This window comes from Aethalodelphis obliquidens, unplaced genomic scaffold (assembly GCF_003676395.1).
Source record: "Aethalodelphis obliquidens isolate GAN/ISIS:26980383/991018 unplaced genomic scaffold, ASM367639v1 scaffold67, whole genome shotgun sequence".
Lineage (NCBI taxonomy): Eukaryota > Metazoa > Chordata > Mammalia > Artiodactyla > Delphinidae > Aethalodelphis > Aethalodelphis obliquidens.
Window position 1 is genome coordinate 95,010 of NW_020838011.1, and position 22,042 is coordinate 117,051.

General features: G+C 41.5%; 1 protein-coding gene across 1 annotated transcript in view; it reads right to left on the bottom strand.

Annotated features, from left to right (window-relative positions):
* IGFBP7 (insulin like growth factor binding protein 7) overlaps positions 1–22,042 on the bottom strand; it is a 75,363-nt gene that overhangs the window by 44,249 nt on the left and 9,072 nt on the right. The window lies entirely within an intron of this gene.

The window sequence follows — 22,042 nt, forward strand, 5'->3', positions numbered from 1 at the left end:
CCTGCCCCCCACCTCCCCACCAATGGCCACTCACACCAACAGCTACGCCTATTCATTGACTGCTCACCGTGGGCATTCAGGTGTGTAACTAATCTAACCCTGTCAACCACTCTGTGAGGTTGGGGCTGCCTCCCATGTCACAAGAGGAGACACCGGAGGCACAGGAAAGCTGAGTGATTTGCCTAGAGTCGCGAGGCTTATAAATGGTAGAGGTGGGATTCCAAACCAGGCAATTTGGTTCTAGAGCCCAGGCTCCTAACCACTGTCCCATATGACCTTCCAGGCAACCTAAAATTCTGCCTCGACATATCAGCTAACCCATGTGCAGTCAACTACTTGCTGCAGCTGATGAAAACGTGGTACAAGATCCAGTGTTTGCCTTCAGTCTCCTCTCCTCCGTCTTCGCCACAGATCTTCTAGCTTTACATTCCAGAGTTCATTCCTAATCACCAATTTCTCTCCCTCCCCACAAAACACCCTGACCTTTGACGGCCCAGTGATATAAATATGCATTTCCATTCACTTGTGGGTTTAGGGTTGTTTTTTTCCTTCAAAAAATGGCTCTACCAAGTTCCTCTGATCTTTGCTAGTGATGCAGACCAGGTCCCTGGAGGGCTGGCTAATCCTGAGCTTACAGAGCCCTGAGCACAGTCAGGCATTTCAGAAATGCACTTAGATGATGCGGAGGTGGTTTCTCTAACAACAGAAAGTTCCCACCATCGCCTGCTGGCCCGGGAGCTGCCACATGGGTGCAGCTGGCTCCCGCCCACAGGGTCCCCAACCCTCCTGGGCTCAACTCAGGCCTCCTGCTGCAGTTGCTCGTTCCTTCCTGTTCCACGTTTCCTCTAGCACCAATGGTTAACGCCCTCTCTTTAGGGTAAGAAAAATGACCTTGCTCTCCATGCAAGTAGGGACCACTCATTCCATCTACAACAGATGCACACAGCTACTCGGTTCAACTCAAGAGTATCCTCTCTGCTGTCTTGTCACTTTTTCAAGCAAGGTATTACATTGCCTTGTAATTTCCTTTTTTCTCTTAAAATCAAAACAAATTGCAGGTGATTCCTTGCAATTCGTGTTGCAAAAATTCACATTCTGCTGTACTTCATGAGTAAAAGCTCTTTCATCCCCACCTTTCAACACTGCCCTATGAGATGCAAATAGAACCATTTCAGTTTTCCAGTTGAACAGCCAGGAAAAAAGAAAAAAGAAATAAAATGTAGCAGCACCCTGCTTATCTCCATGTTACACATTAACATGGTCCTCCTTTGCAGAGGTTCTTCAAGGTAAGCACACTTTAAAAAGTCAAATAATTGACAGAATAATTACCTTAAGCACTCTAAGGTCAATGCAAATGCTGGGATGTAGCCTCCAGCTGAATGCTGTACCAAAGCTTCGGTTTTCAGGAATGTAATAGAAAATGGAAGGCAAAGGGAAAGGAATTTCCAAATTTCTCCACTAAGATGTCATTGAAAAAACTAATAGAGCTCAAGGGAAAGAAAGCCCACAAGTCCTCTCCTGTCCAGCAATCTCTCGCCTGCTGAAACCTATCACTTTTGCTTTGCTCTCTCACTCTTGTGCTCTTGGTCTCATTAATAGTAGTAATCGCTAATAACAGAAATTACTACTATCCTTACCATAACCTCTAATACTGCCTCTACCACCACGTACTGAGCTTATTATATTCCAGGAACGGCGCAGGTTCTATCATGTTATTTCAGGTAACTCTCACAGGAATCCAATGAGGTGTTTATGCTTATTAGTCCCATTTTCAGGTGAGAAATCAGAGGCTCTGAGAGGTTAAATACCTTGCACAGAGCGTATCCGTAGCAGGGCCAGGATTCTATGGTACGTTTAACTCTAGAACTTTCATCCTGAGTAATGGCCCATTGACATGGCCCATTCCATTCCCCCAGAGCCCACCATAGGGCTTGGAGGGCACTTGAATGTATGAATTAATGAATGACTACATGAAGAAACAAATCAACAAACAAGTGGATGTGCTTTCTGAAGACTAGCTTTTTAAAGTAAAGTTCTCTCTCATGTCTAAAATGGAGTATGGGAATACTCCATGAGTCCACAGTCATGACTTCAAAATGAGATCTCCACCTGCTTAAAACTCAACAGTAAGTGGGCTTCCCCGGTGGCGCAGTGGTTGAGAGTCCACCTGCCGATGCAGGGGACGCGGGTTCGTGCTCCGATCCGGGAAGATCCCACATGCCGCGGAGCGGCTGGGCCCGTGAGCCATGGCTGCTGAGCCTGCGCGTCCGGAGCCTGTGCTCCGCAACGGGAGAGGCCACAACAGCGAGAGGCCCGAGTACCGCAAAAACAAACAAACAAACTCAACAGTGAGTAACTGACACAATTGCATTCTACCTACATTGGTCCTCAGTGCTCCCGGCCACAGAGGTAATGGCTGAAATAACTGAAGCTGACAAATTCAAAAGAACTTTGATTTCAGATACATGAAGGGTTTCACTAAAGTTGACATCAACGTCTCTTCTTCCAATACTGAATCTCCCTCCTCCCATTGAGAGGGAGCTTGCTGACTGACATTTATTCTTCTTGCTTTTTATTTAGTACAGGGGAGACAGAATGCCAGTCTTTACCTACATCTCCTTCCCTCAACACACACGCATCCAGGAAATGTAAGGAGACAAACCAAACAGCCCATGGGCAGGGAAGTGCTCAAGACACTGTATCTGCACTACCAGTGAAAGCCCTTTGGGTCACAGAAACTATGCTGCTTTCTTTTCCCCTGTGAAGGGGACATCTATGCTGGCTCTCTGCTCTTCAATCTCTGCTCCCTGTCCTGGGCCAACGCCCCAGAATTCCTCGGGTGGGCTGAGGATGCTGAGAAGTCCCATCTGGACCAACTCACCTTTCCTCCCCCAGAAGTCAACGCCCATTTCCTCTACAGAGCTTCCCCCTTTTGTCAGCAAAGGAAGGGAGCATCCCAACCGGGTACTTAAATTGTGCCTTGAGGGCATACGTTTCAGGGAACTCGTGGTCTGAGGGTGGGAAACAGGGAAACCGGCCCTAATTGCCCTGCTTAGCTCCAAACTTGCTTGGTAATCACTTTGGAATTGCTGGATCTTCACCTTTTCCATCTCTCTCCTCTTCTGGCAAGCACCCATCTATGGGTCCTAAGTAGGAAAGCCTGTCAGAGTATTAAAAATGGTTGCTGCTAAAATGCTTAAGAATTATGGAAGGAGGAAGCTGATGTTTAGATTTATTCCCCTCTACTCCCTCCCACTCACACCATAGACTGCATAGTTTCCCCTCAGAAAGGAAAACATTCTTGACCTCTGTTTAAATGTTTATCAGAAGTTGTCTGGACGTGCAGAGTCTGAAGTCACATTCAGTATTAGTCACATCCTTCTGTGTGTGTGGTGTAACCCTCCTATCAGGCCAGGAGGAATGCCTGGACTTTGTACAGAAACCATTTGGTGCTAGAAGCATCCACTACCACCCAGGGATTTTCACTTAGCCCAGACACAGGCAGAAGCTGAGCAAAGAACTTGAGCTTCCTGATGGCTGTAGGGCTTTAGTTTTGAATAGGTACGGAAAAAAAAAAAAAATCCTCTTAGCTCTGTGGGTCCTGTGGGGTCTTGATTTTAAAACAAAGCTCTAGCATGGAGCCTGGAACCAGTGGAGGTTCTAGGTCCTCAGCACAAAATGAGGGTCATTCAGAGTTTTATCTTTGCTCCGAAACACTCCTACTTTGGAGTAGGAAAAATCGCTTTGCCTTCTTGGGCCTTTGATATTGATAAATTAGTTTATGCTTCAGAAGTTCTGTAAGTAGTACGTATCTAACAGACCTTGTATCAATGCGTGAAAGGCACTGTATGTAGACTCAACTAGGTGATGCAGGTGTGTGTCTGAGAGGAAGGTATGACTAAGGCAATAGAAAGTGTGTGGTCTGGCAGGTAGGATAAGTGGGTTTTGGTACCACTCTCACCACAGGCAGGTTACACATTCCACTCGTCCTCAGCTTTTTCATCTTTAAAATGGGAAGTTTGAAGCAATCATCTAGGAGGTCCTTTGGGTGCCAACAATAATTTCTGATATTTTTGTCTCTAATATCTGAAGCTGAGGCAATAGGCATAAGCTTCAGCCCAAAGGACATGAGTCACAGTAAGAAAGACTTTCCTGAGAGTAACCCTGAGTTTGCAAAGGACACTCTGGAACTTTCCGTTCTAGACCAGTGTGGGTCTTAAACTGTGGTCCAAGAAAACTCTTCCAGGACTGGTGTTTTGGAGCTGTCAAATTTGAAATCTCATAGACTGGGATGATACAGGATGTGGGCATTGGATGGTTATGGTGAACTAAAATATCACTTGAGAATCATTCTAGATCTATGAGTCTACACTCAAAATCTAATTAAGTTTTTTGGTAATTAAAAGAAGGGAAAGAAAATTTCCCTTCACAAATTTAGCAGCTTTTATCATGTTACACAGGGATCACCAATGCTGTAATGGTACAGTATTTTTTTTTTAAATTTTGTTGGTATTTTAAAAAAATACAAAAGTGCATGCTCATCAACATCATTTATGATAAAAACCCTCAACAAAGTGGGTATAGAGGGAACATACCTCAACATAATAAAGGCCATATATGATAAGCCCACAGCTAACATACTCAACAGTGAAAAGCTGAAAGCTTTTCCTCTAAGATGATAAACCAGATGAAAATGCCCACTCTTGCCACTTTTACTCAACATAGTATTCGTAGTCCTAGCCAGAGCAATTAGGCAAGCATCCAAATCAGAAAGGAGGAAGGAAAGCTGTCATTATTTGCAGGTGACATAATGTTATATATAGAAAACCTAAAGACTCCACCGAAAAACTGTTAGAACTAATAGACAAATTCAGTAAAGTTGCAGGATACAAAATAAATATACCCAAATCAGTTGCATTTCTATATACCAACAGTGAACTATCAGAAAGAGAAACTAAGAAAAGCAGTCCCATTTACAACAGCATCGAAAAGAACAAAATTCTTGGGAATATATTTAACCAAGGAGGTGAAAGATCTGTACACTAAAAACTATAAGACACTGGGCTTCCCTGGTGGCGTAGTGGTTGAGAATCTGCCTGCTAATGCAGGGGACACGGGTTCGAGTCCTGGTCTGGGAGGATCCCACATGCTGCAGAGCAACTAGGCCCGTGAGCCACAACTACTGAGCCTGCGTGTCTGGAGCCTGTGCTCCGCAACAAGAGAGGCCGCGATAGTGAGGCCCGCGCACCGCGATGAAGAGTGGCCCCCGCTTGCCACAACGAGAGAAAGCCCTCGCACAGAAACGAAGACCCAACACAGCAAAAATAAATAAGTAAATTAATAAACTCCTACCCCCAACATCTTCTTTTAAAAAAACAAACAAAAAAAACTATAAGACACTGATGAAAGGAACTGAAGAAAATACAAATAAATAGAAAGATATCCCTTGCTCATGGATTGGAAGAATATTGTTAAAATGTCCATACTACCTGAAACAATGTACAGATTCAATGTAATCCCTATCAAAATAGTGTTTCTCATAGAAATAGAGAAAACAATCCTAAAAGTTGTATGGAACCAAAAAAGAGCCTGGATAGCCAAAGCAATCTTGACAAAGAAGAAGAAAGCTGGAGGCATGATATGTCCTGATTTCAAACTATATTACAAAGCTGTAGTAATCCAAATGGGATGGTTTTGGCATAAAAACAGACACATAGATCAATGGAACAGAATAGAGAGTCCAGAAATAAACTCACACATTTATGACCAATTAATTTACAACAAAGGAGCCAAGAACATACAATGGGAGGAGAATAGTCACTTCAACAGCTGTGTTTGTAAAACTGGACAGCCACATGCAAAAGAATGAATGAATCTGGACCACCATCTTACACCATAAACAAAAATTAACTCAAAATGAATTAAAGACTTGAATGTAAGACCTGAAACCATAAAACTCCTAGAACAAAACATAGGGGGTAAGCTCCTTGACATTGGTCTTGGCAATACTTTTTCAAATCTGACACCAAAATGAAAAATAAACAAGTGGAACCACCTCAAATCAAAAAGCTTCTGCACAGCAAAGGAAACCATCAACAAAATGAAAAGGTAACCAACCAGTGGGAGAAAATATTTGCAAATCATATTATCTGATAAGGGGTTAATATCCAAAACATATAAAGAATTCATACAATTCAACAGCCAAAAACCAAACAATCTGATTGAAAAATAGGCAGAGGATCTGGATGGACACTTTTTCCAGAGAAGACATACTGATGGCCAACAGGTACATGAAAAGGTGCTCAATGTCACTAATCATCAGGGAAGTGCAAATCAAAATCGCAATAACACTTCACATCTGTTAGAATGACTACTATCAAAAGAGAAGGAATAACAAGTGATGGGGAGGATGTGGAGAAAAGGGAAACCCTTGTGCACTGCTGGTGGGAATGTAAATTGGTGCAGCCACTATGGAAAAAAGTATGAAGGCTCCTCAAAAAATTAAAAATAGAACTACCATTATGATTCAGCAATTCCACTTTTGGGTATTTATCTGAAGGAAACAAAAACACTAACCCGAAAATATATGCACCCCTGTGTTCACTGCAGCATTATTTTTATTAACCAAGACATGCAAGTAACCTAAGTGTCCATTGATGGATGAATAGATAAAGATGTGCTGTATATATATACAATGGAATAATATTCAGCCATAAAAAAGGAAATCTTGTCATTTGCAACAACATGGATGGACCTTGAAGGCATTATGAAAAGTGAAATAAGTCAGACAAAGAAAGACAAATACCATTATGATCTCGTATGTAGAATCTAAAACAAACCAACAATGGAACTCATAGATACAGAGAACTATACTTATAGATACCGTGGTTGCCAGAGGTAGGGGATTGGCGAAGGGGGCAAAAGGTACAAATTTCTAGTTATAAAATAAGTCATAGGGATGTAATGTACAGCATGGTGACTACAGTTAATAATACTATATTTGAAAGTTGCTAAGAGAGTATACCTTAAAAGTTCTCATCACAAGAAAAAAATTATAACTATGTGTGATGATGAATGTTAACTAGACTTATTGCGGTAGCCATTTCACAATAAAGTATACAAATATTGAATCATTATGTTGCACACCTGAAACGAATATAATGTTGTATGTCCATTATATCTCAATGAAAAAACCTTTAATAAAAAATAATCACAAGTCTCACTGTATAACATTAAGCTATTATAAAACTATTGGGGTTGGAAAGAACCTTAAGAGTCATCTAGTCCAACCCTCAAACTGGACACAAAAGTCTGCTCTCCAACAGCTTATGGTTCTCTGTCTGAATACTTCCAGAAACCCTCAACCAAGGTTCCCAAATCCATTGCTGAATCACTGTTGTTGTCATAAGGTTCTTCCTTAGGTGAACTAAAATCAGCCTTCCTGCAACTTCCACCTTTGATTATAGTTCCACCCTCCAAAACATCATTGAATAAGTTAAATTGTTTTTCAAGATGATTAAAAAAAAAGTACATGCTCATTGTAACAATTAAAACAATATACAAGTATATAGACAGTAAATTGTCTACTTTTAATCTCATGATAATCCTAACCTCCCAATAACCTGTTAACAGTTTATACATCCATATACTTTTTCATTTTATTTTTTAAATTAGAAAGTTTATACCTATCACCCTACAAATTGCCTGTTATCAGTGATCAATATATCATATATTGATTTATTAAGTCAATACACATAAATCAACTTCATTCTTTTCAATAACAGCAAAATGTTCCATAACACGGGTGTACCTCTTTAATAATATTCAGGGTGTTTCAACTTTTTTCTATATGCAAACTATGATACAACAAATATTCTTACACATATTCTTAGTGCTTTTGTTTCTGTGGGATAGGTTCCAAGAAATGTGCTTTCTGGGTCAAGGGTATGAGAATGTGTAATTTTAATAGACATTCTTAGATCACTTTCAAAAAGTTAGGAATTCTTGCACCTAGTGATAGTGTATGAGGGTGCTCATTTCCTCACACATTTCCCAGCAATGGGAGTTAGGAATTTTAAAAAATTAGCCCCAGTTGAAGGGGGAAACGCTGTATGTCATTGCTGTTCTAATTGCATTTTCAGGACTGCTTGTGTGGTTGAGCAACTTTTCAGAGCAACTCTTCACATGTTTATTGGCCATTTGCATTTGTTCTCACTTTAATTCACTATAATTTCTGTTTATTTGCCTTTGGGTCATTTATCAATTTATATGAGCTCTTGTTTATTACAGATATTTACTCTTTATATTTTGCGAATAATTTCTCCATGCTATGACTGTCTTTCAAGTTCGTTTGTTTTTGTTTTTTTTACAGACATTTATTTGTGGTACTGGTTGCCATATAGCATGTAAGCTCCTTGAGAGCAGCGATGCTGGCTCTTTAGCACACTGCTGTATCTTCAGCATCAAGAACAGTGCCTGGGGCTTCCCTGGTGGCGCAGTGGTTGAGAGTCCACCTGCCGATGCAGGAGACGCGGGTTCGTGCCCCGGTCCGGGAAGAGTTCACATGCCGCGCAGCGGCTGGGCCCGTGAGCCATGGCCACTGAGCCTGTGCTCCACAACGGGAGAGGCCACAACAGTGAGAGGCCCGCGTACCGCAAAAAAAAGAACAGTGCCTGGCACATACTTCGCTCCCAATAAAAATAATGCCTGACTAACTGAATACAAGCTTAAAACTTGTATGTAGCTGTTAACCTTTTCCTTTATGATTTCTGGGTTATCAGAATAGCTCTATTTTATTACTTTTACTTTTCTGCATTTAATCCTTTAATCCATCTTGAATTTTTTGTTAAAAATTTTTTTTTTTCCTATTTGGAGTGCTAATCCATCTTGAATTTGTTTTGCATGCAGTAGGAAGCGGGGTAAACTGTTTGACCCTGCTTTGGCCACTACTTTGTATAAAAGGCATTATATTAAAGTAAGTTCTAAAAAGAACTTGCATTTTATGTGTTCTATACATTAAAATAGAAGTACACCCTACCAACCATTTTATGTGCTATTAAAATATCTAAAATTAATTATTCAAAAATAAAGATGGTAACTTGCTCTTTGAGATTTCCTTGTTCTGTTTCCCTCCCCAGTTTTTTGTTTTTTTTACCTCCCCACTGGAAAATTTTTAAAATTTTTATGTAATTGGTGCTGAGCTGCTCCCTAGGAGAATTACTTGATAAGAGACCCAGGTGCTGCTTGAGACTTATTCTGCTTAGACAATAAAATTATGTCACAGGCTTGAATGTGGTTGATTATACCTTATATTATAGTCTAGGAACCTTAAAGATAGAAATCATACCTTATTCATTCTACATCCTGCCATAATTCAAAGATTATTTTGATATATTAGGTAGTCAATAATACTTATTTAAATTAATACTGTGGTAGTAGAGCATGTATTTAACTTACCCAAGAGAATTGAGGATATTTTGAAAAAGGCTCAAACAATTGCATATGTCACCCTTGAAGACTCATTTTGCATGTGTGATAACATATCTACCAACTGCAATTAACAGAAGAATTCCCATAGACTTGGTGTGACTGCACTATTGGAAGATCAGAGGCATAATTGGGCATGATGGCAAGATAGAAGATAGCACATTGTTGCAAATACTGTTGATTATATACCCAGTAGGCAGGCCCCTTCTTCCTTGATGGCAAACCAGGCTTTTGTTTGGGTCTTCAGTCTCTCATGCGACAGAAGCAGCTTAATTCTTAAGTGGTGAATTACGACTGGTGTCAGCCCATCATGGTGTCTCATTCCCCTTGGCAGTGATTGGTGCAGGCATGGGTGTGTGCTCCAGTTCTGGCTGATGAGACTCACGAATAAATCTACAGGAGCATTTCTTGGAAAGGTTTTCTCTGATAGCAATGTGGAATGCATGAGAAGATAGGATCCTCTTTTCTCCGGTTGTTGTTGAGCTGTCTCGCAATCACAAGGACCTAAATCCCTCCCCAACTGCTTTTGTCTTTCCTTCATCTCTGTTGTCTCTCTCCTGCTCAATTTTGATTCTACTTCTAGAAGTTTCTCCTTGGTGAAGGACCCTGTCCTGGAAGGGAGTCCTAGTCAGCTGTGAGAATTCACAGGGCTCAGGATGCTCCAGCTCCATAGACCCTCCCATGGGTGCTTGCACTCACCCACTAATGGACTGGGTGCATGACACTTTCCAGTGAGTGAACACCTGTTGGCTATGTTGGAATTTTCCTATTATCAGATCTGTCTTCACCTCATTACTTCCCTCTGCTTCCTTCCACAGAGCTGCTGACATCATGCAGGCCTCCCAGCACAGGGGGCTTGTTTAAAGCCACTTATATTTTGGGATTCACAGGGCTAGCTTGTCACTTTTGTGTGGTAAATGCTGTCCATGGGGTTTTGATTTTGGTATCTAGTGGCTTTATTTTTTACTTTTTAAAAAACTGTAGTAAAATATGCAACATAAAATTTACCACCTTAGCAATTTTTAAGTGTATAGTTCAGTAGTGTTAAGCATATTCACATTGTTGAGCAACAGAGCTCCAGAATTCTTTTCATCTTGCAAAACTGAAACTCTATAGCCACTCAAAAACTCCCTACTCTTCCTTTCCCCCAGGTCCTGGCAACCATCCTTCCAGTGGCTCTGTTTTTATGAGGGGATTGAATTCAGGGAGATCAACAAACTCTGCTGTTGCCACGGTCCCATTATTAAACTGTAACTCCTGGAGACTGGAGCCTGTTCCATGGCCACAGTGCCAGTGTAGCACCTGACACATAGAAAACATGCACATAGTTAACTGACGAAGGAGTCATTCTTAATTCCTGTTGCTTATGGCAGGGTGATAAGGATGCTTTCTTGTACTCATTAAAGTGATTGATGGTTAACATAAAAGTGGCCATCGTTACCTGGACTGATACCTTTCCGGGTCAATATGCAACACGAGCTTCTAGATGGGAGAGCACTGCCAACTCTTGATTACTCAACAAATGGAGGGCAGGAGAAGAAAAGACTAACTCAAATGGATGCTGATTTTAAACTACTTTATATTTTTGCTGTGTATGAATTTGTTGGGGCAGATTTCCTTGCTAATTATGTTTGGTTCAGGCTAACATTATAACATAAGCAGTTCCTGGGCACTCTTTGCTGGTAGTGATTTGAAGGGAAGGCGTACATGGGGTGGCCTATTAAAAAGTAAACATTTGACACAGGTGTACACAAGGTGGATAACTAATTGGGCATATTTGAGAGTTGTTGCTATAACAACGGGTGAAATGAAAGGGAATCAAATCTTGCATTCATACAGGGCTTTACAGTTACAAAGAGCCTTCAAATCCATTACCTCATTTCTTTCCCATAACCTTAACCCTTTAATACAGGTCTTGGTAGCTCCATTTTACAAGTGAGGAAATAGACAGGACTGGGAGATTAAGTAATGTGCTCACAATCACACATTTGGTCAATGTATAATCAGGACTCTGACTCTTCTAAGATTAGTGGTTTTAAAATTTTTTTATAATTTTATAAAATTTTATTGTATTTATAGGTTATACCCACCCTTTTCATTCCTAATACCATATGTTCATACCCTTTATTTTAATTTTTATTTTATTATTATTTTTAACTGCAGTCTAATTGACCTACACCACCATGTTAATTCCAGGTATATAACATAGTGATTGGATACAAGATTAGTATTTTTAGAACACTATTGTTATACCTGAAGAGTGTGATGATATAGACTACCTCATATTCCATTTTGGAAGAAGGCAGGGTACCAATTATAAATATATAAAGACAAAGAGGTTCTGGACTAGTTTGGGCGAGAATAGCCTTCATTTTCTCCATACAATCCCCCCAAATTACTCCTACCATTCAGTTGCCGCCTCCATCCTTGATTACCACATCTCTAGGCATCCTTGCAGAAAAAGACAGAAAAAGAGGGAAGAAGGGTAAAAGTACCAGGATGACATTTGGGGGCTGTTCCAGAAGCATTGGCACTACAACTAATATGAGGGTAATGACCAGACTGTGAGCCCCTACTGTGTGTGCTGAGTACCACGCTTGAAGACAACCATGAAAAGTAGGCAATATCGTCCCCACTTTACAGATGACAAAACTGAGGCTCAGAGAAGTAACTTGCCCAAGATCATGCATTTAGTAAGTGGGGGAGTGGGAACTTGAACCTCATGCTCTCAAGCATTTATCTCTGCAATACATATGATTTAAATAAGCATAAAAACATTACAGCAATTAGAAATTCACCATACTTAGACCGGAGGATGAACTGAAGTTCATCTTTATACAATTTATGAAAAATCAAAGTATGCTTGTTTTCTAAGCATTTTTACAGTTCTTACCCACAAACAATTAAAAACCCCACTTTCCTTGTTTGAGTTAATTTCAAATGATCCCTTTCCACATATTTAAAGCAAATAAGGCATGAACCCTCAAATCTGTTAGCCATCATTTCTGTTAAGGAAACTGTTAAGGAGTGAAATATCGTTTCTTTCAAAGTGGTCTCTATGAAGATCTTTGGCACCTTTTACATAGGACTTCTTCCCTCTTCCCACTGAATTTTGGGAATGACATATTTTTCTAGAAAGCTCTTTTTTTTTTCCCCAGCCATGATCTATGTCATCACCTGCTTCTCAAAAGTAACTGATTACTGTTCAGTGAAATCTGAGGGGGTCTGTGGACTCTCAAACACTGAGCTTCCAGTCATCCTTTAAATTTGCCTCCAGCAACTGTTTCTGAAGTGTAAAACTAATAACTGCTGCCCAGCTATAGCAGACATTGTAGGTAGGCAGACTCTGCCCTAATCTCCACCCTCCTTCTCAGTCTTTCTTGCAGCTAGAGGTAGCCAAGTGACCCATTTTTGGCCAATGAGATAGACGTTTGCTGAGAGTGTACGGGAAACTTTTGCTCACCTGATAAAATGGGACATGCGACAGGCACTGCCCTTTTCCTTGTTCCTTCTAACTGCCTTGAAATTAGGACTCAATGATCTGAAGTACTGCAGCCTCCTTGTGACCATTAGGCATGAAGTCAAAAGCCAACACACAAAGGACAGCAGAGCACAAAGAACAAACCTGGGTCCTCCAAGCTGTTACTGTTGAACTGTTAAACCCACACCAATAGCTGTCTACACCTGGACTCTGTTCTGCAAGCAACCAACCCCCTTCTAAGGGAGCCACTGTAGCCAGGTTTTCTATTACTTGCAGCTGAACATGTTCCTTACTGAGAGACCAGCTGTTGTGCTTTTGGGTGATCATTCTTCGTTTCCCCTTCCCCAAATCTAAACATCCCCTTATATGTTGAAGGAACTGGTATAAGAATGGCACTTTCACATCAGGTACAAGCTCACATAACCTAAAAGGTATTTGCAAACTAAAATATAATGCACACTAAATTACACGACTGATTCAGAAAATTGCTGAGAAATGTTCCTTTACCTCTGACTAAGAATTTCTTCAGTCTGAGATAAATGTCACAATTTCATGAGAAACCTACTATTTCCTGCTTTCTTTGGCAGTATCTGAGGTCAAGGCCTTCTAGTTCTTATGATACACTGTTAGATTTAAGGACCTCTCAGTGGGTCACATTCTCATTCCACAAAGATGAAGCACACGCACATGAATTCATGTGACACAAGGGAAAAAAAATCCCGAAATCTCCCTGAGACTCAATTTTATTCAAATTGATTAAAAATTTAATTTGTTCTTCACAAAGTTCTCCTTAGGCTCTTCAATGATATAGGTTTTATTTGTTAGAAAACATGTGAAAGCAGCGATTTATCTCATTACCTTTTCTAACTTATTTTGCACTTCCCTCAGAACACTGAATGGCACACTGGTTATTTCACCGAGCAAAGCTTACAGATCCTGGCAGTGTGCTTGCTTTGGGAGTTGGACTACCTTAATTAACCAAGTTAATCACAAGCACTTGGGGAATTATTATTTCATGCTATATTAGACAACTGCCACTGCCAAAACCTTGAATTTAGGTTATTTGCTGAAACAACAGCTTCGGATTCTCTTTCTTTGAAGAAGGATTTTCCATCTTTCTTCAAAAACACATACATGGTTTAACAAAACAAGCACAAGTATATGCATTTCCATACTTTAGTAATAATCAGAGTAACTTAACAATACAGGCGGGACTTCCCTGGTGGTGCAGTGGTTAAGAATCCGCCTGCCAATGCAGGGGACACAGGTTCGAGCCCTGGTCCAGGAAGATCCCACATGCCACGGTGCAACTAAGCCCATGTGCCACAACTACTCAGCTTGTGCTCCAGAGCCCGTGAGCCACAACTGCTGAAGCCCACGTGCCACAACTACTGAAGCCCGCATGCCTAGAGCCGGTGCTCCGCAAGAGAAGCCACCACACTGCAACAAAGAGTAGCCTCCGCTCGCCACAACTAGAGAGACTGCGCGCAGCAACCAAGACCCAACGCAGCCCCCCCCCCCAAAACAAAACAAAACAAAACACAATACAGGCAATTTAATGGAGACACAAGTTTAGGAATGGCAACTGAAATGCACAGATCAAGAACTGGAATGAAGCATTTATGTTTAACTGGCTCTGCAACTCAGTTTTAGCTTCCTGTGGCTTTAAATGTGGGCACACGGGTATGTGTGTGTGCGCCCATCTACACAACAGCTCACCCAAAATCCCTGCTCCAGCTTCACTGGATTCCCCCTTAATTAGGGCTCTGTTTGGGCATTCAAACTGAATCATGGTTGCCTAATTTATAACGTAGGGATAACACACCACAGGGTTCTGGTGGGGATTAAAAAGGTGATATATGTGTGCATATAGGTGAAAATGCTTATAAACTGTACTGTGCTATGTTGATTTAAGGTCTTGTTAGTATTCCTCTCTCGCAGTCAAATATGGGAAAAATTCCACCCGAACAATCACATACAGAGTCTCCATTTTATAAATATATTCTCAGCACTGTTTAGTTACTGTCTTAGCTGGAATAACTGCCTTACAAAAGACTTTTGTCGCTGAATGTGCTGGAGATTAAAGGACTTAAGGAAAAAAGAAACAAGGCTTTGCCAGTCTCTTTAAGGACCCAAGGAAAGCCCCAAGGACACGTGCAGTAAAATGTTGTAAGTAGATTCTTTTCCAGTTTTATGAAGTGGAGCAGGCCACAGGCTCTCACTGAAAAGTGGAGAGTAACAGTGCATCTCACAAACTGAGATGAAACAGGGGTCAAACCATGGTCTTGGTATTACACACACAACTCATATTTAAAGAGATGCTGAGAATCAATTGTACGTATATTTGGCTGTAGTCAAATAAAGCTGTGAAGGCTATTTATTTTCTTCTGTGAAAAAAATACCAAAGACAAACCTTCCAAATTTCACAAAGTTTTTACTGTTTACGTCTCATATAGGTGGCCGCCACTGCAACAGACATTTTCAAGCTACTCTAGCAGGGATGCACGTGCTTTGTATAAACCCCAATTCAATGATGTAAGCAGAGTTCTAGCTGATCTGAACTATTCCCGATGCCTGGCAGTCTTGGACGCAAACTAGATGAGTGGCAGGGCCCTCGGTTTTTTGGCCAGTTGTTACAAATTTCATAAATGGGAACTGGGCTGAAGGAACAACTCTCAATGGTCTCTATGCCATCAGAGTGGGGCAGTCACGAGAATAACCCAAGTCTGAAGATAATTAAAAAGTAATTCCAATGGCATATTGAAATGCTTTGCTTTTGGCCTTTTGTTTAAATTATTTTGGAGAGGCTAATTTTTAACCTGGAATCTACCAATGTCAACATGTATCAAAAAATGTTTAAATGTTCACACCTTTGAATCAGTAATTCTAATTTGCAATCTATTCTAAAGAAATAATGCAGAAGAAAGAAGATCTATATGTCCAAAGATGTGAATTTAAAGCTTGTTTTTGACAGAGGAAAACTGGGGTAAACTATGGCTCATTCAAATGCCTATGCAACATTGTAAATATTTATAAAATATTTTAAACACATGGAAAATAGTTACAAATGAAAAACAAGATGTAAAAAATATATGGATAGCACTATCAAAAATGGCTGTATAATACATGCCTAGAAAAACACTAGAATAAAATATAATAAAATATGAACTGGGTAGAATAAAAATATTAATGATTGATTTCAATGTATTCTACAGATTTCTTTAACATTTTTCTTCAATAACAAAGATCTTTATTGAAAATGAAATTAATTCTGGGAATTAACATTCCCAGAACACACAGCTGAAATTAAATGAACAAGGATATGTAAGTCCAGAATTTAAAACCCACTGTGGTTTGTCCGACAAGCTAAACATCTGATGGCTGTTTAGCAGCTGCAAAATATATCCTCCTGGTCTCAGTAGGTCACTGCCTCTGTTTAAAATTTTGCTTTTACACATTGCCAGGGAATTAGGTAGAGCAAAGTGAATTTACTGAGTTTTTTTCTTAGTGTTACCAAAGTATTTAAACACAATCTTAAAGATTCTTTTGGATCAATATTCTATACTTAGTTCAATTCTGAGCAAACAAAAATAAAATTCACTCGTCTCCTCTCCGGAATGGCACTTTGGGCAAAGTAATAGCTAATTCATTTATCTACTACATACCTAGCCATAGTTACATTCTTTATAAGCTCTTAAGTCTATAATTAAATTATGATGTATTCATAGGCCACAAACATGAATGTACTTTTGTTCGTCTTTTCCCTTCCAGTATAAACTGCACAGAAAATAAATGCTTCCAACGATAAAGAGTTGAGTACACATGTGTGTGTATTCTTTGCTCCTATGCATTCTCATTAACCTGACTTAAAAGGGCTCTTTTATTTTAGTGTAAATGCCACTTCTGCCTTCCCACACATTACCAACCACCAGATGGACCACAGGTTTGTAGGCTTCTTAGAGAAGGGGCATTATCGTCCTCACCACTGCAAATTTCCTTATTATGGCACCTTGCACAGCATTTACAGAAAGCAGGCACTTGACTGACAGGGAAGTCATTATCATTTTCCACTTCTAATGACAGCGAGGACCAGGTAACCGTTGTTTCCCGAGTTACGTGATGCGTGAACTCATAGGAGCCAGGAGAGAGCCCGACTGCTAAGCGTAAACCTGGAGAGGGATGAGAGGCCCGGCTGCGGGCAAGGTGAGGGATGGCACCATGAGCCTGGCTCTGCGTGAGGGAAGGAAGGGCACCCAGGAGACCAGCTGGTGGTAAGGCTGGAGAGAGAAACGGGAGGACCTTCCTGCCACCCTACAAAGACTTAGTAAAATCTACACTTCTCATGAACGCCTTTGGGATGGGAGTCCTGCTTGCAGGTGGGTGCAGGGCAAAAATAAAGACTGATCACGGGGACAGTCAACACAGGGATAGCATATCTGTTTGTTAAACTGGGTCACGGGTCCAAGAATAATCTTCTAAGCACCTGCTTAGCGCGCACCTCCAAGCACCAGAACTATGCAAAGGAGGCATAACCCATACGTGGGCTCTGCTTTCAGAAACCCTGGTAGTTCCCTATTGCTTGTCACTGATCTGACCCTTTCTAACAGTGTTGATCATCATTATTTGTGGGTTCCGTATTTGCGAATCCACCTACTTGCTAAAATTGATTGGTAACCCCCAAATCAAATCATCCTTGGACATACACAGAGTGGCAAAAAACGTGAGGCCCAGCTGAGGTCGAACAAGGCGACACCCCCCTTCTCGTTCCTGGTCTCACACTGTAACCTTGCGGTCTATTTAGTGCCACTGAGAATTCAACAGTGAACAAAAAGGATAAAAAGCACTGGGCTCACGGGACTTATGTTCTAGTGACGCGACTGAAAGGTTGGATTGTGCGCGTTTAGGTGAATACTTAAAGTACTGCGGTACTCAAACTTTTATTAATACCAACAAGACCGATGGATGTAGAAATACTTTCATTGCGTCCGATTCAGATTACAGCACTGAAACAGTCAAGGAAGCAGTTAAGCCACCACGCTGCTTGTGTTGTATCGAGTGATCGTGTTTTCTAGGGCTTCCGCTTCCTGTGGTGTACTAGATAGCCTGAAAAGTCATCCTGCTGTAAAACACGAGAAGCTGGATGAACGGAGCAAAAATTGGCCCATCATTACTATAATTATCCCGAGGAAACGATGCACCCCCTAGGTCACATGAAGTCTTTTAAGAACAATGGTTCCGAACCTCGCCTGGACATTAAATCATCTGGGGAGCTTTTAAAAGTCCTGCTGCCCAGATCACAAGCAAACTAATTAAACTAGCATCCTGGAGCGGCACTCAGGCATCAGCAATTTTATAAAACTCCCTAGGTGATCTGGTGTCCAGCCAAGGTCAAGAACTACTGCTTTAGAAGGTGATAGGGTATATAGTGCATGGAGAGGCAGCAGTCCCAATGTTCTGTCAACTTCACTCAAAATTACCGACGCTGGGGAATCTGCAAAGTTATCCAGCTTCTTAAATCTCTTCTCCACAACCTCATTTCTTCTGCTTTCCTTATACTGGGAAGTGGATGCTATCACTTTTCAGATGGATGCAAAGAACCAACCTAAGTGGGTACCTTCCTGAGTCTAAATATGCCCGTTTATAGTTAAACATTTGAGTTTTTAAAATGAGTTCCTGCTAAGCTAAGGCTACATATGAAAGCCAAAGAAGAGACACGTGAATTGCAAACAAAAGACTTTATTATTTCCATCAATAAGTCTCTAAAAGTCAAGGATAATACCCAATATGGACTTAATGGATACTAATCATACTCTTCCTCTGCCAATCTCTGTGTTTTTGGTTCACATTCCTCTTTGGAGACAATAACTCCATTTTTTTTTTTTTAAATGAACCAACCAGCAAAACCCCACAACATTTCCTATACATGTAGGGAAGAAATAGACCAGTAATTACTGAATTTGAGTGTCCTGAAAATCCAAAATGTCCTCTATACCTAAAAGGTGTTATTAGAAAATACTGTGTGTGACCTGCGCTCGAAGATGGAAATATTCCATGCTGTAAAAGCAAAGTGAATCCTCCGGCAGGTATCCTGCGGGGTTCCCATGTGACTGTGCATTTGGACTCTGGGATCTCTCCCCGATGGAGTAGGACTCCCTGTCCCGGAATCCTTGAAGCGCAAGAACAAGAGCTAGGTGGAAGTTTCCAGGGATTTGTTTATAAGAACATTACACTGCTATTTTGTTTGCATAGATCTAAACACAGGTTTCAGATCTAACCTGGAGATAGTTTGGATTGGTCAAAGTTAAGACATCAAGACGTCAGAGTCAAGGCACTTATAAACTAACTCATACCAGGGTTTATGATGCTAATAACAATAAAAACTGAAATGAAAACAGCATTTAATGAGACTTTACTATATGCCAGGTACCAGTGCTTTTCACGTATCTCACTTAAGCTCCCAACAACCCTAAGTGGCAGACATTATTATTATACTTGATTTGCAAGTAAGAAAACTATGAATCAAGGAGGTTAGAGTCACACAAACAGTTAAGTGGCGGAGAGGAATTTGACTCAGGTGGTCCGAGTCCAAAGTTCACACACTCACCCCTCTGCTGTATTTCCCCACGCATACCAGGCACATTTTGGTTTCTGGTGACCAGCATAGTCACAAGAGTTGAAGACAAGAGTCAGGCCTGGGGTCAGCCTTGGGGACCTGTTAAGCCCATGGTCACCATGGGATGTGGCCATCTCCCCAACCCTCTGGACTGGATCTGAGAGGGGTCACAGGGTTTGGGGCTGATTACACGGAATGGATTAGGCTCCTAAGACATCTGAAAAACTGCATCCCAAAGGAGTATCAAGAAGAGAAGGGACAGCCAACTCCTGGCTGATGTGGACCGAGCTGGCTGCGTTATAGGGTGGCACACCAAGTGTCTGCGTCTTCATTGTCTTGTGGGGGAAGCCAGGAGACGGCTCACGAGTCTGGGGATGGAGTTGAGGAAGCAGATTGAGCAGAGCTCACCATTTATAAAGTTGCCAGCCAGGCTCTGTAGCTAAGAAAGGGGTGGGAGGTGGAGAAAGAACACCACATTTCTTTGCACTCAGTCAGACAGGAAAAAGGGGCAGCGTGTAATGACAGGCCAGGCAGAGCGGGTGAAAAGAAAGAGGCTTCAGATGAGGCGGGGCTGACAACCTGCCCACATCACGACTGGGTCCTGAACAGGCCTGCCCTGGCCCTGACAGTTATCTTCTAGTGCATCAAAGGCTCGGCGGTGTAGAAAGAGCCAAGCTGGATCAGCTTCTGTCTTCTGCTCTGCAGCTCTGATCTGAGACACACCTGAGCAGAGAGCAGCCTCTGGCTCCACAGTCCTGACCTGTCAAAACTCAGGCAGCATCTTCATCTCTGCCCCAGCCTGACCTCTCCAGCTGGGCTGAGCATCTCTAATAAGCGGCCTCGCTGCACAGATCCCTGGCCTCATCTCCTCTAACTCAGAGCTGCGCCGCCGCCTGGGCACTTCATTCTGGATCACGCGCTCTACGGCTTCCTGAGGGGTGTCCCCCGGAAGCCAGGGCTGCGGTGTAATTGCTGCAGCTGCTATTGAAATTCACTTTTGGATTTCCGTTCCCTGAGCAGAAAGTTCTGAAAGCTCCCAGGGAGAAGGGAGCAGGCTTTGCATCCTGCAGGCTTGGGCTATCCTGAAAATTCCTAAAGCCTCATTTCTGTGTGGTCTCTTTCAAAACCTTCTGAAGGTTCCAGGAGATCTATTTCTTGATAACTTTTTCTCCCTTGCTTGAGGTCGGGCCAGAAGAGAGCTGAACAGATGTCAGATCTGAAGCTTTCCCAATTCAACCACTTGACCACCGGCCTGCTAATCTGCCCTAATGTAAATGAAATGTCTTTGAGCTTTTCTCAGAGAAAAAGACAAGATTCCAAAAAAGCGGGAGACATCCCGTCTTCAAGAAAAACAACATGAAAGAACAGGGTGACTGGAGTCAGCTGCATTTCTGCCTGTTAGAATATTAAAGTGTGCTTGTTTTCCTCTTTCTCAGAAAGTCACAATGGATTATCTTGAGTTCTCAAACTCCTACATGGGTTTTTCCTTCTTCTGCAAGTTGTCACTTGACTGACAAAAGATATGCTTCAGTCCCTAAAAATGCAAACTCCCTGAAGAGAGTACTGACCTACAATGAACTACAGCTGAGATGTGGAGTAAATGTTATTATCCCAACTAGGAATATTGATGGCTCCATGCTGGGGGCAGGCCTCAGTCAGCACTCAGGGCTAAAACCTCAGGTGAAAGCACACACTTGAGCGTGTTGACAGTTATCTTAGTGATTTTCCCCTATATCCTGCTTGGAGTTACCAGAAAGGCCTGGCCAGTGATCAAACACCACACACAAACGTTATACCCCAAGAGGTCCTGCTTGGGAAAATATCCAGGCCAGCTGCCCCCAGCATACTGGATCTTTAAGAGCCTCTTGGTTGCAATTAAAGACACTGGCTCTCCGACTTCCAATCTGGCCCTGGAATGGCTGACTCTAGACTGGGCTCAGGGATCTGTACAAAGGTGCCCCAGAGACACTCATTCATTGAAGACATACCATCTTTTGCTGAATATATTATGACATTTATTACAAGGTGTACCACATTACCACAAAAAGCCAATTAAACTATGATATCAACTCTGTTATCATATAGAATTTCTCTTTTATGCTATTGAAAGAGCTCTTTTAGAGCAGTTTAGACGGGAATGTATCACATATCCCCCTTGTCGATTCATCAAAAGGCAAACAGAAGCAAGATAAATTCATTAAGCTCTTCCTAATGCTTTTTCATACCCAAGAGTTTGACTTTGTGAATCACGTTTGTTTTAAGCTGTTAATTTTGAAATAATTTTTGGTTTACAGAAGAGAAAGACAGTATGTACACAGAGCCGATGCCACTGGGTCTACATGCCACACTGTGAACAGCAAGGCTGTAGCAGAATTCCTAGATTTATGTACCAGAACTGCTAGTTACTGGCTGTGTGATGGCTGACCTTCAGTTCCTTATTTGGAAACTGGGATAATCATTCC